Genomic DNA, 18219 nt, shown 5'->3' with positions numbered 1-18219 from the left:
AAAGAACCACAAGCTGGGGGAGCCAAATGGTTTCTTCCCCCTGCCTTTCTGTGGGAATGTTTGCCCAAGGAGACAATACAGCCACTGGGGGGGGGGGGGGGGGGGGGGGGGTCTCTCAGGGGGTATCTATACACCCTCCTACACCCCTCTAACCCCTCCCAAGGAATGGAACCCTATTCGGAGCTGTCTACCTTGAAAAGGACCACCATTGAGCTGAGAGAGGATGGCAGAATAGCATCATTAAGCTCCAATAACCACACTGTGAGTGCCAGGACAGTGACAGGGTAGGGTGAACTCCCTCCCATAGTCCCAGCACACACACACTCACACAAACCTGAGTCCACCTGCCTGGTCATGTTCCCAGCATTAAGAGGGGCTAGGCTAGAGGGGAAGAGACAAAGGAATGAGACAGTGCCTCTATAACGGCAGGGACTAGAGGGCTAAACAAGCCAATGAAAGAGTTTAGACGGGATATATTTAGAAGCGTAATTTAGACCAGATACATTTAGACAGGATACATTTAGACTCATCATTTAGACAAGATACATTTAGACACTTCATTTAGACGGGATATATTTAGAAGCGTCATTTAGACAGGATACATTTAGATGGGATACATTTAGACGGGATAGATTTAGAAGCGTCATTTAGACAGGAAACTTTTAGGAGCGTCATTTAGACAGGATAAATTTAGACGCTTCATTTAGACGGGATACATTTAAACGGGATATATTAAGAAGCGTCATTTAGACCAGATACATTTAGACAGGATACATTTAGACACGCCATTTAGACGGGATACATTTAGACAGGATACATTTAGACGGGATAGATTTAGAAAGGATACATTTAGACAGGATACATTTAGACAGGATACATTTAGACGGGATACATTTAGACAGGATAAATGTAGACGCGCCATTTAGACGGGATACATTAAGACGCATCATACAGACGGGATACATTTAGACAGGATACATTTAAACAGGATACATTTAGACAGGATAGATTTAGACGGGATACATTTAGACAGGATAAATGTAGACACGCCATTTAGACGGAATACATTAAGACGCATCATACAGGCTCGATACATTTAGACAGGATACATTTAAACAGGATACATTTAGACAGGATACATTTAGACGTGCCATTTAGACGGGATACATTAAGACGCATCATACAGACGGGATACATTTAGACAGGATACATTTAGGCAGGATACATTTAGACGTGCCATTTAGACAGGATACATTTAGACGGGATACATTTAGACAGGATACATTTAGACAGGATAAATTTAGACGGGATACATTTAGACAGGATAAATTTAGACAGGATACATTTAGATGGGATACATTTAGACGCACCATTTAGACAGGATACATTTTGACGGGATACATTTAGACAGGATACATTTACACGGGATACATTTAGACAGGATACATTTAGACAGGATACATTTAGACGGGGTACATTTAGAAGGGGTACATTTAGACGCCTCATCTAGACAGGGTACATTTAGACGTGTCACCCATTTGTAATTGGGTAGAAAAAATGGTGGTGGCCTGACCCTTGTTGACCAAAGGCACCTGCAACCAATTTATACACATGCCTCATTGTTATTCATGTGACATTTGGTTTGACCCCTCTGGCCTTGTCTTCAAACCTTTTAATCTAAATTCTATACACTGCTGCCACGTATTCACAGTCTCCCTCCCAGCAATTCTAAGAAAGATGTCCCTTTTGTCATATATTTAACAGTAGGCCTTGGCGTCGTTTCGAGAGGTTCAAACCAACACCTATAATTATGACATCAAAAATCGAAACATTAAGACAGGATAGCACTCATCAAAGCACTCGGGTTCTGATGTATTTGATATTTTGAGCAGCTCACTTCTCGTGTCCTTTCAGGGAGAGAAAGGTGGGGTAGGTGTTCCCTGCTCTCCCGTTTGATGTGATCCACAATTATAGCTGTCACAGCAGCCAGCAGAGAGAGGCTCACGATGGTGGTGTAGTGTGTGTCATTATCCCCTCCCCCACCACCACCCCTTTACCCCAAACCCCTATACACCCCCACCCGTCCCTTTACCCCAAACCCCCATACACCCCCTCCCGTCCCTTTACTCCAAGCCCCCATACACCCCCTCCCGTCCCTTTACCCCAAACCCCAATACACCCTCACCCGTCCCTTTACTCCAAGCCCCCATACACCCCCTCCCGTCCCTTTACCCCAAACCCCCATACACCCCCTCCCGTCCCTTTACCCCAAACCCCCATACACCCCCTCCCGTCCCTTTACTCCAAGCCCCCATATACCCCCTCCCGTCCCTTTACTCCAAGCCCCCATACACCCCCTCCCGTCCCTTTACTCCAAGCCCCCATACACCCCCACCCGTCCCTTTACTCCAAGCCCCCATACACCCCCTCCCGTCCCTTTACTCCAAGCCCCCATACACCCCCTCCCGTCCCTTTACTCCAAGCCCCCATACACCCCCTCCCGTCCCTTTACTCCAAGCCCCCATACACCCCCTCCCGTCCCTTTACTCCAAGCCCCCATACACCCCCACCCGTCCCTTTACTCCAAGCCCCCATACACCCCCACCCGTCCCTTTACCCCAAACCCCCATACACCCCCACCCGTCCCTTTACCTCAAACCCCCATACACCCCCTCCCGTCCCATTACCCAAAACCCTCATACACCCCCCCTCCCGTCCCTTTACCCCAAACCCCCATACACCCCCACCCGTCCCTTTACCTCAAACCCCCATACACCCCCTCCCGTCCCTTTACTCCAAGCCCCCATACACCCCCACCCGTCCCTTTACTCCAAGCCCCCATACACCCCCACCCGTCCCTTTACCCCAAACCCCCATACACCCCCACCCGTCCCTTTACCTCAAACCCCCATACACCCCCTCCCGTCCCATTACCCAAAACCCTCATACACCCCCCCTCCCGTCCCTTTACCCCAAACCCCCATACACCCCCACCCGTCCCTTTTCACTGGATGAAAAATTGGAAGCAGGGAGGGAACAAACCCACTAATAAATACCACCTCTATGAGCCTCTGCCACCAGAAAGGGGATGGGGGTGGGGGGATGGAGGGAGGGTCGTTTAGGAAGAGGGGGGGTATACGCTCCTTATAAATGATTCCAGTGTGCAATAATATTTGCTTGGTGGAACGAGCCCCCTGTGGAGCATTTGGCCTGCTGGAGCATCACTAGTACTGCTGTCACCCAGGAGGCTGAGGATGAGAGGAGGAGCAGAGAAAGGGAGGAGGAGGCTGAGAAGGAAGAGGAGGAGAGGAGGATGAGGATGAGGAGGAAGAGGAGGTGGAGAGGAGGAGAGGAGGAGGAGGGAGAAGAGGAGGAGGAGGTCGACAAGGAGGAGAAGGAGGTGGAGAGGAGGAGAGGAGGGGGAGGAGAGGAGGACACAAAATGGTTAGTTACATTATGGGGACCTCTCTGCACCCTATTGCACTATGGAGGAGTAAAGAGAGGAATGTGGAAAGGTGGAGAGTATCAGAGCTGGAGAGGCTGGTGACACCCAAACAAAAACACATACATAACATCCAGGAACACTCAATTAAGACGCCTGACTAGTGATGCCTTTTCTCTGAGAATTTTACTACAGTGATTTACTGGCTTCCCTGCTTGCCTGAGTGATCACAGTCTTCTGTAAACCAAACCAACGAGACAGATCGTAACTGGTCTGGATGAAGAGCCACTGCCGAGAACTTTTATTGCAGTGTGGAGAGAGAAAAAAACTGTGTCCAGGCATATCTTATGGTACACCTCCTGTGTGTCTGTTGGACAACAGCTCACTATCCCTGGGTGGCTCTGGAAAGGACAGCATCAGTTAACCCCCATACCAAAGCACAGGGAATCAATGGCAGATTTATGAGCTTTGCTCTACACTACCCATTGTGTGGATAGTGGATGGTGGATATTTTCCAGTATGGGGCCAACATCTTGCCCTCCTGCACTGGATGTTGTTCAGCTTGAGTGTTCAGCCAAGGGCAGTCAGAGTACACTGACTCCTTCACTGCTCTACACTGCCATAGACTGGAGGAGCTGTGTGTGTTTGTGTGTGTGTGTGTGTGTGTGTGTGTGTGTGTGTGTGTGTGTGTGTGTGTGTGTGTGTGTGTGCCTGGGGCTGGGGTGGATGGACCTGAGCCAGCATCAATGGCTCCCTCTGGGTGAGAGCAGAGTAGATCAGCATCCTCTCCTCCCAGGCCCCCACTCCAGCACATCCCTCCCATTCCATCAATACACCTATAATCTCCACACCCAATATGCCTTGCCTGACTATTCCTGGCTCTGTAGGAGAACAAAGGGAGAGGGCAGTCAGGGTGTTATAGATCCTGCTTCTCTCTGTTCTCCTTAAATCAGGTCACGAGGAAAATCACGGGCAGAGCCAGCCGCCGTTTGGCAAGGGATTCAATTGGCCGCCACTCTTTAAGGCCGGGGTGTCAGAGGACACTGCTCGCCATAATGGGCCCCAATCTTCCTCACAGCCTGTCGGGATTCATTTAGAGGCCTGGTGATGCGATGCTGCTCTCTCTCTCTCTCTCTGTGTGTGTGTGTGTGTGTGTGTGTGTGTGCGTGTGTGTGTGTGTGTGTGTGTGTGTGTGTGTGTGTGTGTGTGTGTGTGTGTGATGCTCTCTCTCCTTTTTCCCAGCAAGCCAGGGAGGGTAAATTTCACCCTCAGCAACCTAGCTAAATGCCTCCTGCCTATTTGTCACAGTGTTGCATACACCATTTTCTCTATTGTGGCTTTCCATTCAATTGGTCAGCAGGATAAACACAGAACTGTTACAATCAATCCAAATGTTTCACAACATAATGCTTAACATATGACATGTATAGTACACTACATGAAATGCATTCTTAATAGTGCACATATTACACTTGCACGGGGGTGTCAATGCAGAATAATATTCTATGACCAAATGCTTGTCATTTCAGCCATTCAAAAATGGAGCAAGAATTTCCATTTCCCTTGGTGGGCTTGTTCATTTCTGGCCAGCAGTCAAATGTACAGCCATTGCCTCTGAGTGGCAGCAGATTAGCTGTAGAAAGCCAAGCCTGGCCAGCACTTAAGACAAGAGAGGCTGGGACAGACACAGAAGGTCACCAGGAAAACCCAGCTCTCACGTCATAGGACCACTATAAAAAAAAAACACCCACCCAGGCATATTCTCTCAGCTGATAGGCCAGGAGCCCTGACTGACAGGTAGGGGAGCAAACGGCCTGCTGGTATGTGATACTTGGCACCAGCTGAGGGAGGTGAGGAGGTTTCTCAGTGCTCAGTCTGCTCTCCCAGAGGCCCGGAGGAGTCATAATCAGACCCTTGTAATACACTAGTACTTGTGTGGTCCCCTGGGCTCATTTGCATACTAATTACTGATTGCAAATGAGAGGCTGGCTGATTGTGTTCCGCCTGTTCTGTGTTGCGGCTCTCAGATCCCGGTGATCCTACTAAGGAGCTTATCCTCTACCGCTCTGCACCGCGCCATGCTGCCGACTCTCTCGCTCTCTGTCTCTCTTGATATACAGCTCCTCATTAGTATTATAATAAAGCACATGAAAGACACATAAAACATTATATACTGCCAAAGTGTTGTTTTCATACCAATTAACACTGGGCCTGATTTATCACCAGGGTGGATTGAGAATCTCTCAGGAAATGGATGATTTCACACACACACACACACACACACACACACACACACACACACACGCACATGCATGCATGCGCACACAAACACACGCACACACTTAGCACATATGCACGCACACACACATACAAACAGACAGTTGGGTCTGGGTGGTGGTGCTGGTGGTAGTGGTAGTGTGTTGGGGGTGTGTGGAGGGGGGACAACACTAGAACTCCACCTCAGGGGGTGGCTTTGAGAGGGACTTGATAGCAGCTAGCAAATCACCATCTTATATCCTGCTCAGATGGCTGGTGTAACAAGCCAAACTGTATTTTATAGGTAGACACTCTTACGGGTGTTGTGATCACCTAATTGTGTCATTTTGGGAGGAGATAGAGAGTGCTTTTGGATTGCTGTAGAAAAGTGTGTTGGGCCTTGCTTTGTCTACTCTCTCTCACTCTCTTTTTCTGCCTATCTCTCTCGTTCTCTTTTTCTGCATATCTCTCTCATTCTCTTTTTCTGCCTCTGTCTCTCGTTCTCTTTTTCTGCCTATCTCTCATTCTTCTATTCTGCCTATCTCTCTCGTTCTCTTTTTCTGCCTATCTCTCTCATTCTCTTTTTCTTCCTATCTCTCTTGTCCTCCTTTTCTGCCTATCTCTCAATCTCTTTTTCTACCTATCTCTCTGTTTCTCTTTTTCTGCCTCTGTCTCTCACTCTCTTTTCTTCCTTTCTCTCTCATTCTCTTTTTCTTCCTATCTCTCTTGTTCTCCTTTTCTGCCTATCTCTCGATCTCTTTTTCCACCTACCTCCCTCGTTCTCTTTTTCTGCCTCTCTCTCATTCTCGTTTTCTGCCTTTGCCTCTCGTTCTCTTTTTCTGCCATTCTCTCTTTTTCTCTTTTTCTACCTCTCTCTTGTTCTCTTTTTCTGCCTATCTCTCTTGTTCTCTTTTTCTGCCTATCTCTCTTGTTCTCTTTTTCTGCCATTCTCTCTTGTTCTCTTTTTCTGCCTATCTCTCTTGTTCTCTTTTTCTGCCATTCTCTCTTTTTCTCTTTTTCTACCTCTCTCTTGTTCTCTTTTTCTGCCTATCTCTCTTGTTCTCTTTTTCTGCCTATCTCTCTTGTTCTCTTTTTCTGCCATTCTCTCTTGTTCTCTTTTTCTGCCTATCTCTCTTGTTCTCTTTTTCTGCCATTCTCTCTTGTTCTCTTTTTCTGCCTATCTCTCTTGTTCTCTTTTTCTGCCTATCTTTCTTGTTCTCTTTTTCTGCCTATCTCTCTTGTTCTCTTTTTCTGCGTATCTCTCTTGTTCTGTTTTTCTGCCTATCTCTCTCATTCTCTTTTTCTGCCTATCTCTCTCATTCTGTTTTTCTGCCTTTGTCTCTCGTTCTCTTTTTCTGCCTCTGTCTCTCGTCCTCTATTTCTCTCTCTCTATTGAGGGCCTCTTTTATAGATCTCTTTCACCGCTGTGATGATTTGCCAACAAACTAGCGGGGGTCTTTGCTTCTAACTCTGTAATGAGAGGTGTGATTTCAACGGGAGCTTGTGGCATATAGAGGCAGCATCCACCCAGTGGTTATGCATCTACATCTGCAGTTAGATACCTGCCTTTGCCCCACATTGATCGCTTACTACTATATAAACTAACAGAGCCCTAACAATGTGTTTATAACAATGTGCCGTAAGACTTAACCTCCTTTTCTGCATAAAACTTGTACAACACTATCATGAGCCTAGGGTTGCAACATTTTGGTAACTTTCCAAAAATTCCCAGGATTTCAACCAGGATTTCTGGAAAACCTGGGAATTTTGGGAAAGTTAATGGAATTTCCAACCCTACCTGAGCCTATAGTAATATGGTCTGACCAGCTAAATGTAAATCCTGACCTGAGTAACTGGGATAAGGAAGAAGGGAACAGGGTTGAGATCTCCCCCTTTCAGAGCCCTCTCAGACAGGGCTAAGTGGCTGTCTCTTCTCCCCTGCTCTGGGTGAGAGGTCTGGAGGAAACCCCAGCTGTCTCTCACCTTTACCTATTCACACCCCAGTAATGGGTTCTGTTCCTGGGCATCTTTAACCACAGAATCAATCACAGCAGAGCTCCATGGCCATTTCCAGCTGCTGCACTTTCAGTTCCATTCTCATTTAGACGGGCCATTGGAAGCAGGCGATTAACCTGCATTTAATTATCTCTCTTTGCCACTGCCTAACCTCAGCAGAGAGATGTCCACAGCCCAGCCTGTAGGTAGTTACTGTGCAGTGGGTTGTGTTTACTGTCTACTGAGTGAGCACGGCTGTGAGGTGGTGGACTGGACACTGTGGGCTCATTGCCATAGCTTATAACAAACCCACTGTGTGGTGGGAAAAGAGTGCTGAGGATTTGACTCATTCGTCGGAGTGCGAGGGGGGTCCTGGCAGAATAAACTGAGAGCAGCTGGGGTCGGAGTTTCTGAGGGCAGATGTAGAGGTAGAGTACTGGGTGTTTACAGCTGGGTCGTCTAATAAAAACAAGATAATGTTGTTCAGGAATAAGCGTGACTTCTGCAGTTTGTAGCGCCACGTTGCTCATAGGCAGATATGACACTTAATACCAATCCCATAGACACATAGGTCTAGTACATATTACAGATCTTTGCAATACAGTAAGTCATCAAAAAGTAGGACCGTGTCTCCTGAATGTCTTTGGTTCGGAATAGCTACATCTTACATGTTCTTAGAGCAACACTACCCAGCAGCTTCCACCTCCCTTTCGCCATTCAACAGTCTCTTGTATGACGATCATAATCTCGCGCCTAATTTTCCCCTCCATTCAGTCTAGTGCGACACAAGGTTAACAAAGCCCTTTATTGGGGAGCACTTTCGCTCTTCCTCCTCACCCCGACTCCCGTCACATTTGTCTTCCATCTAAAACAGGGGCTGTGACAGTGCTGCTGGATATGTCTTCCATGCCATGGTGTGAGAGCCCAGTGTCTCTATACGTGCCTCAAACGGCACCCTGTCTACTATACACTGAGTGTACAAAACATTAGGAACGGCTCTTTCCATGACATAGACTGACCAGGTGAATCCAGTTGAAAGCTGTGATCCCTTATTGATGTCACTTGTTAAATCCACTTCAATCAGTGTAGATGACGGGGAGGAGACAGGATAAGGAAGGATTTTTAAGCCTTGAGACAATTGAGACATGGATTGTGTACATGTTCCATTCAGAGGGTGAAGGGGCAAGACAAAATATTTAAGTGCCTTCGAACGAGGTATGGTAGTAGGTACCAGGCACACAGGTTTGAGTGAGTCAAAAACTGCAACTCTCCTGGGTTTTTCACGCTCAACAGTTTCCCATGTGTATCAAGAATGGTCCACCAGCCAACTTGACAAAACTGTGGGAAGCAATGGAGTCAACTTGGGCCAGGGAACGCTTTCGACACCTTGTAGAGTCCATGCCCCGACGAATTGAGGCTGTTCTGAGGACAAAGGTAGAGGGTGCAACTCAATATTAGGAAGGTGTACTTAATGTTTTGTGCACTCAGTCCTATGGCCCCTGGTCAAAAGTAGGGCACTATATAGGGGAAAGGTTGCCTTTTGAGATGTAACTTCTATAGTCTAGTCTACTACCACTGAATATAAGCCCCTTGGCCTAACTGCTTTCTGTCTGAATGCGCCATGACACCCCATAGATTAAAGCCTGCTAATAATGTGGTGAATTGTCACCCATAATACGGTGGTATCTGCACAGAATCTAGTGGTGTAATGTAATTACAACGTTCCAATGAAATATTGAAGACTCCCAATCCAAACAATGACTGTGTGTGTGTGTGTGTGTGTGTGTGTGTGTGTGTGTGTGTGTGTGTGTGTGTGTGTGTGTGTGTGTGTGTGTGTGTGTGTGTTAAAGAACAGGGGGAAAAGCCAGAATGAGATAGTGTGAAAGGAAATCGATTCTGGCAGAAGTAAAGAGAGCAGGCATAAAACGTGGGCCGATTAAAGGTTGGAGAAAAAAAGCAGAGGCAACGGGAGGCCGTTAAGATGGCCATCTATAGGCTCCGAGAGGGCAGGGTTGATCAACATCTACTGTTATCAGTCCTGTTTAGGAAAGGTGAAAAGATTTGCACTTTACAAACGAGCAAGCACAGCTGTAGCATAGCTGGGGAGTTGTCGTGGTAATGGGGGTCAGTCTGTCTGCACATGCTCAGAAGAGACAGAGTGAACTGCAAGACAGAAGATGTAGAATAGCAGTTTTCTTCTCTACATCTTCTGTTTGGTTACCTCTTGTTTGGGAATTATACTAGCGCTCAGAAGATGTTTGTAATTGTGATAAGTTACAACGAAAAACTCTCAGAGCCAATGTCTCAGTTGCACCCACATTACATGTTTGGTTGTGAAAGAGAAGCCATTCTCCTGTGGAATCTCAGAGGAGGGGGTAAGAAGATGGGAGGGATGGGAGGGGAGGGTGCCTCCAGCCTACCCACTTCCCCTGTCCTCCCCTCTTCCTCTCCTGTCCTTCCTTCGTAAAAACACTTGATTCTTCCGGATCCTCTGGAGGTTTACTGCTCAGGCCGGCCTGCTAATTACTGCAGTAGTACATAACAACCCAGACATCTGTCTGAGAAGCCCAAACACCACCACCGTACAGCCAGGGAATGTGTCTGTGAAGCCCAAAACACCACCACCACCACCGTACAGCCAGGGAATGTGTCTGTGAAGACCCAACACCACCACCACCACCGTACAGCCAGGGAATGTGTCTGTGAAGACCAAACACCACCACCGTACAGCCAGGGTATGTGTCTATGAAGACCAAACACCACCACCGTACAGCCAGGGTATGTGTCTATGAAGACCAAACACCACCCTCACCACCGTACAGCCAGGGAATGTGTCTGTAAAGACCAAAAACCCAAACCACCTCCATATAGCCAGGGAATGTGTCTGTGAAGACCCAACACCACCACCACCACCGTACAGCCAGGGAATGTGTCTGTGAAGACCCAACACCACCACCACCACCGTACAGCCAGGGAATGTGTCTGTGAAGACCCAACACCACCACCACCACCGTACAGCCAGGGAATGTGTCTGTGAAGACCCAACACCACCACCACCACCGTACAGCCAGGGAATGTGTCTGTGAAGACCCAACACCACCACCACCACCGTACAGCCAGGGAATGTGTCTATGAAGACCAAATCGTAACACCAGCGCACAGCCAGGGGAATGCTGCCTGGGCTGGGAGGGAAGTTAGGTCATCTGGGAAAGAGCTGGGCATTGTCTGGGGCTGTGTCTGAAATTATTACGTCTAAAAATATTCCCTATATCATATAGTTCAATACTTTTGACAAAAACTTTGGCACTCTATTCCCTATATGTGCACTACTTTTGACCCGAGCTCTGGTCAAATGTTACACTCTTAGTAAAAAGGGTTCCAAAATGGTTCTTCAGCTGTCCCCATAGGAGAACCCTTTTTGGTTCCAGGTAGAACCCTTTTTTTGTGACTGGTAAAAACCCTTTTGCGTTTCATGTAGAACCCTCTGTGGAAAGGATTCTAGGTGGAACCGAAAAGGGTTCTACCGGAACTAAAAGAGGGTTATTCAAAGGGTTTTCCTATGGGGACAGCCCAAGAACCCTTTTAGGTTCTAGATAGAATCTTATTTTCTAAGAGCGTAGTGGCCTTTATGCTGCATAGAACGCTGCTTCAGACCTAGCCTGGGACTCCCAGCCTTGTCAACTCTTTAGCATGTTTAGCCTTTGTTTTTTAATGAGGACTCTATATGCAGGGATGTCATGTGGTGTGATATTAAATATGTATGACATGGGGGCAGAGAGGGTCAGGAGGGGCGTGTAACACCTACAGTTAGACATGACCTCCACCACAATAAATGACACCTTGATGGCGCGGTTAGACTCCGCCCCTCGTTCTGTTCCTACCAAGAGGAACTACAACAGTAGGATGTGTGGTGTGTTCTCCTGTTTGCCAGCTTGCATGCGTGAGTGTGTGTGTGTGTGTGTGTGTGTGTGTGTGTGTGTGTGTGTGTGTGTGTGTGTGTGTGTGTGTATCACCACTAACACGGTGTAACCACACAGGCTGGCTGCTCTAACATCTGGAGGTTATAGTCTGTAGGCTCCAGAGTCTGGGCTAAGGTTTGTGGAAAGAGGGGGCAAGTGGGAGAGGGGGCAGTGATAGTTGTAACTAAGAGAGGGTAGAGTGTAATATCGGATTCAATAGAGTCTGACTGATGCACATGCGCACACGGTGGAACACACTGCTGAGTAGCACCATGGCCTTTTAAGAGGCAGCCACACAGGTTGAGACCGTTCCTCATGCTGGCTTCATAAAAGTCACAGGATCCCCTCCTTCAGTCATCTGTTGCTGGGAAGGCCATGTTGGGGGAGGGCGTGATTGTGGGGGTGAGATGGAGTGTCCCAACAGCTCCTTCATGGTAACCCCGCTGATTGACTTGAATCGCCACCGTTTCCATTCTTTTGTCAAGCCAGGCTGGCTCAGCCTGCTCCTCTAATTGAAAGTAAAATAGCTCAAGTCAGCTCAGACCACCTCGGTTAGAGTATGAGCCCCCTTTCTTTTGTGCCTGCCGGGAACAAAGGTTCCCCCTGGCTGCATAGGAGGGCATATGAGTGCCTGAAGCAGGGCTGGGGCTGACTGCCTTACCCTGTCATGAGGGTCCCATCAGAGGAATTCTAACAGGGTACAGTGGGAGGTGTGTGTGTGTGCGTGTGTGTGTGTGTGTGACACCTCTACACCACTACTCTCCACCTCATGGCAGAACAGAGCCCAGTAGAGCAGATAGAGCGCTCTGCACAGTGGAAGCCACAGCCAGCTAACAGCCCCTCTCAGACCTATAAATCCCTCTTCATAAACAAGGCCCAAAAGTGGGAGGAAGGAGAAAGGGAGGGAGGGGAGGAGGGAGGAAGAGAGGAGAAAGAAGAGAGACAGACAGAGAGAGAGAGAGGAGGCTCAGGATCCTGTCTGTTCACCTATCTCGAACAGGTCTGTCTGATCTGTCTGACCCATCCACAAGGCTGAAATGACCATTAGGGGCAGCCCCCTTCACCGCGGCAGGAACCACAAACCATTTGCGTGGCAAAACGCAGAGGCACCACCAGGGGGGGAGAGGACCAATCACTTCCCCAGATGTCCACAGGTCAGACAGGAAGTGGTCCTGGGGTGACCCCCTATGAAGTTCCTCCTCCCCCTAGTCTGGTCTGACCCAACCAACACCTTCCACTAAACAGGCCAATCACAACCTGCTGAGGCTTCATGGGGCAATAGGGCGGCTGGAGAGGGGGAAGGGAAGAGAGCAGTTGGCCAGACAGGCGGTCAGACAGGCAGTCAGACAGACAAAGACAGAGACCTTGACTACTACAATCAGAAATGTCTGTCCGTCCATCTGTCCTTCACCGTAAATGTCCATTGACCTTTATAATTAACAAAGACTTACAGCACTGAGAGTATAAAATGTCATGGCGACAGTATTTACATCTCCATAACCTTACGATGGCATACCTTAGTGGTCTTAATAATTGCAAGGAAAACACACGCTGATGTACAGTACGTGTCAGTGGGAAAATAGGACTATTTGTGGTGACATTGACAGAGTGCAATGGCAAGTCATTGTCACTGCTTTGCAAAAGACATTAGGAAGAATGTGGTAAGACTGGCTTTTCCCCATCTCCAACAACCATGGTGTACTGCGAGTGGAAATTGAGTCTGAGGGTGTCCCATAAAACATTCCATTACTGCATCTTCAGCCAAACTAGGACGTAAATTTAGAGAAATGCTTATTTTTTTCCCATATCCAAACAAATCCCAAAGCCTCCAATATTAGACAGCTCACGAAGACGTGAAAAACCCAATATATTTACGATGGGAAAGTGTTCCCATTCCATTATGTACAGTGTGCCATATTTGAAGATCTTCATGTTTTTTTCTTGTCTCAAAGTCATCCTCAATGACTTTCCCCTAGACTTGCAGGAGTTTGACTTTTCAACAAGGGCAGCAACCTCCTGCCTTTGAAAACAGATGGATTCTTAACAGAAAGAGAGAGAGAGCGGGCCCGGCTAAAAGGATATCATCCTCTATTAGCTTTACTGTTAAGGCAATCAGACCCAGAAGGCTTTGCTCACTGGCCTCCAAGAACATTTCCAATACAGTTAAACTGCTCTGCCCAAGGACAGGCCACCTGACAACCTGGCTTACACCCACACACACAAACATGCATACATGTGTCTTGCACACACACACACGCGCATGTACGTACACACACGTACTTTTGCACACACTCGCACGCCCACACACAAGCTCTTTCTTTCTCTCCCTCAGCGCAGTGGAAAGTTATCCCCCAGTACAGATGTCCATCTAGCGGTGGGAAGGATGGACCAGAGGCCATGCTGGTTCTCCTGCTCAATACCAGGGCATCAGTCTCTTTAAAACCAGCTTTAGCACTCCATGTCCCCCAGTCAGTATTTGCTTGAATGATTTGTGGGCTCCAGGGACAAGGGATGTGCCTTTTTGGAGTAAGCCAACAATCCAACTCTCCCCTCCTCCCTCCCTCCCTCCTTCCATCGCGAATGCTTTGAGTCTCTTCCCTGCTGTCTTTGAACCGAGATCAGAGGGAAGTATTTTGGCACACATGATGCTGGTCGATCAGGTGCAGGGATAGTCTCCTTTTGAGTGGTCTGTTGTTGTAATAATGCGACCCTCCCCCACACACTTTCCCTCCCCTGCCTCCTCCTCCTCTCTAACCTCCTGTGTCTCGTCCTCCTCTTTCCCTTTTCAAAATCATTGCAGACCCTTGGATTTGTTTCACCCTGCAACCACGTAATTACTAGTTGTACAAAGAGAACAAAGTGAGGACAGTTAGGGTACACTGGTCCAGAGGACCCATCCTTGGATGGACAGACGGACGGACAGATGGGGGGGGGGGGGGTCAGTCATCTGCAATGACCCCAGATCAGCCTGGGAAAGTATGGGATGAGACGCTTTCAGAGGATTAAACAGCAGATTTAACCCAGACCCCCCCCCCCCCCCGGCTGATCCCTCCCCAAGAAAGACATCAGACCTAACTACCCTTACTTACCAGGAAGTGGTAAAATAAACGACGATGAACAAACATTCATACATGCAGTAGATTTCATAGGCAGTAAAAAAAAGGAAGAAAAAATGGACCAGGGATGAATGAATCAGGGACCATCGGTACGGCGGTTGACGGTTCAGATTCCTTTTGACTCAACAACACGAGGCAGGAGTTGAGTCGTCAGACTCCCTTAGGGCAGTTTAATGTGTCTTGGTTTCTACAATCTAGCCAATGCGGTTGGTCCGTGTGTGCATGCATGTGTGTGTGTGTGTGTGTGTGTGTGTGTGTGTGTGTGTGTGTGTGTGTGTGTGTGTGTGTGTGTGTGTGTGTGTGTGTGTGTGTGTGTGTGTGTGTGTGTGTGTGTGTGCGTGCGTGCGTGCGTGTGTGTGTGTGTGTGACCTACCAAACACAAATTATATTAAACCAAAAACCAGGTAGAGGGAGATTCGTGGAGATTCTGCTTAACCACAGCATTTACAACTGTCAAGACACCAAACCTGTTTATCTACAACTCAGGCTTTGACTGAGTAAATCAAAGAAGGAGATGTGAGCAGTCAACGGAGGGTATAGACAGAAACAGATGGTTTCAGCGGCCGCTGTGCAATTTTGTGTAAATTTTGCTTTAAAAACACAGGGTGTTTATTGTGAGCTATCATATAGCCCTGTCAAAGCCACCGCCAATTATTGCCATTAGGCTTCCATCCTGTCAATGCCTGTCCCTGTGTCCCTGCCGCCCTCTTCTCTCAGCCCTATAATCTGCCCTCACTTTTGCTCCATCAGGCCACCAGAAGCAGGCAAATTGTTAAATATGTTCCCCCTCTTTGCTGCCTGTCTGAGGCAAAAGGCCGGGTGCTACGTCACCGTCAGTGACTTTTTTTGGTTTTCATTTTTCTCCATCCACCCCTGGCCCTTCAAACCCAGTGACAGGAGCGGGGAGACCTGAGTGATGTTTGCATTGTGTGCAATGAATTGAAAAGGAAATGGCCATTAAAGTATGGTGCTGCTGGTGTTTGGTGGTGATGGTGGAAAGAGGGGGATATGTGACCGTGTTACTGCACTGTTGGCTGTTTCCTGCTATGTTGCACAACCAACCCCTTATTGAGAGAGACATTCTGGTGGGGATCTGAACGGTGTGTGTGCCAGGATGCACCACCACTGCTATGTGTGACAGACAGTACTGTAACTCCAAAAGGGGCAGTCAGACTGCTGGTGTCTATGACACTGTGAACAGGAAGGCATTGTAAAGCACCGAGGCTACAGAGTATCATAGGAAACCACCTCCTAGTCTGTAGTTAACAGGTACTGCTTAGTTTAGGGAGGCTAAATAGCCTCCTTCCAGGAACTACAGTGGCTGCGTCGCTAATGGCTCCATATATAGTGAATAGGGTGCCACTCAGTGTCTGGGATGAATGTGAGCGAGGGCTGAATGTAAAGGGTGTAGGGAGGCAGAAAGTACCTAGAGCCAGTGCAGTTGAGTGAAAAATAACACTGGCACACCTCCCTGGGTGATGTCACCCTCTCCCACCCCACCCCCTTCTCACCCTCCCTGGACCAGGGCCCAAATCTCCCCATTCAGACCCACTGCCAGTCCCCGCCTTACTTTGCCTCGCCTCGCTACTCCAAAACAGAGGCTACCCCACCACCACTCCAACCACCACCACCACCACACACCCGGCCAACAATGCTCAACATCGAAGGCTTTAGGGACACGTCACTCATTTGTCCCCGTGTCACAACACACAGCAAAACACAGCAGCACTAAGGAAAAAACACAAATATACACCAAGGTCTGGTTGATCTACACTCTGTTTAATATACACCAAGGTCTGGTTGATCTACACTCTGTTTAATATACACCAAGGTCTGGTTGATCTACACTCTGTTTAATATACACCAAGGTCTGGTTGATCTACGCTCTGTTTAATATACACCAAGGTCTGGTTGATCTACGCTCTGTTTAATATACACCAAGGTCTGGTTGATCTACACTCTGTTTAATATACACCAAGGTCTGGTTGATCTACACTCTGTTTAATATACACCAAGGTCTGGTTGATCTACACTCTGTTTAATATACACCAAGGTCTGGTTGATCCACACTCTGTTTAATATACACCAAGGTCTGGTTGATCCACACTCTGTTTAATATACACCAAGGTCTGGTTGATCCACGCTCTGATTAATATACACCAAGGTCTGGTTGATCCACACTCTGTTTAATATACACCAAGGTCTGGTTGATCTACACTCTGTTTAATATACACCAAGGTCTGGTTGATCTACACTCTGTTTAATATACACCAAGGTCTGGTTGATCCACACTCTGTTTAATATACACCAAGGTCTGGTTGATCCACGCTCTGATTAATATACACCAAGGTCTGGTTGATCCACACTCTGTTTAATATACACCAAGGTCTGGTTGATCCACGCTCTGTTTAATATACACCAAGGTCTGGTTGATCCACACTCTGTTTAATATACACCAAGGTCTGGTTGATCTACACTCTGTTTAATATACACCAAGGTCTGGTTGATCCACGCTTGGTTTAATATACACCAAGGTCTGGTTGATCCACACTCTGATTAATATACACCAATCTGTTGATGGGGCTGGCTGGGCTGCACCAAATCTTAGAAAAAAAGATGCTATCTAGAGCCTTAAAGGGTTCTACAGCTGTTCCTATAGGAGGACCCTTTGAATAACCCTTGTTGGTTCAAGGTAGAACCCTTTTGGGTTCCAGGAAGATTCTACCTGGAACCAAAAAGGGTTATCCAATTGGAACAGCCAAAGAACCCTTTTGGAACCCTTTTTTCTAAGAGTGTAGTCTGGATTGATTGTGGCTGGGTTTGGAGTCAGAGCAACAAGACCCTGAGTTTAGAGTCACAGTAAAGTGGTTGTGTTGAGGAGCACACTCAGGTGCAGCCCAGCCAGGTTTCAGTGTTCCCTGCCTGTGTGGATCATTAGGACTATCACAGCCACTCAAGAGGGATTAGGTTACTTGAAAAGGTAGTAGGCCTATCCTCTCATTGTCAGCTCTGGATGGTGACCACTTAAGAGCTATCAGGGATGGACTTGTGGTCCTCCCTCTCTGTCTGCTGGTGGATGATGCCCAGGGGTTATTGTAGCTGTGGAATCCCACTGTGTGTGTGTGTGTGTGTGTGTGTGTGTGTGTGTGTGTGTGTGTGTGTGTGTGTGTGTGTGTGTGTGTGTGTGTGTGTATGTGTGTGTGTGTGTAATCAGGAGGGAGAGGATGATATCACCAGCCAGTAGTGTTAGTATCTTCGAGGGTATCATGTTGAACACTGAGCAAAGTTAGCAGTCCACCGCTATAACCTCAAGCAGTCCTAATCCCTCAGACACACACACCCCACATTTACACATGTGGTATATGCTCACACACTCAAACATACACACATTGGGACAAGAGAGAGGGAGTGAGGGTTCAATATTGGAAAGTGTTTTACATCGGCTCACACA

The 18219-nt window shown here is 47.7% G+C and overlaps 1 protein-coding gene across 5 annotated transcripts in view; it reads right to left on the bottom strand.

The window, feature by feature from the left end:
- LOC110508723 (E3 ubiquitin-protein ligase RNF220) overlaps positions 1–18219 on the bottom strand; it is a 189725-nt gene that overhangs the window by 120745 nt on the left and 50761 nt on the right. The gene's annotated exons all lie outside the window — the stretch shown is intronic.

Source organism: Oncorhynchus mykiss, chromosome 28 (assembly GCF_057628025.1).
Source record: "Oncorhynchus mykiss isolate SJ-2025 chromosome 28, ASM5762802v1, whole genome shotgun sequence".
NCBI classification, from domain to species: domain Eukaryota; kingdom Metazoa; phylum Chordata; class Actinopteri; order Salmoniformes; family Salmonidae; genus Oncorhynchus; species Oncorhynchus mykiss.
Note: the sequence above shows the minus strand (reverse complement) of the source record. Positions and strands in the feature narration are given on the sequence as shown.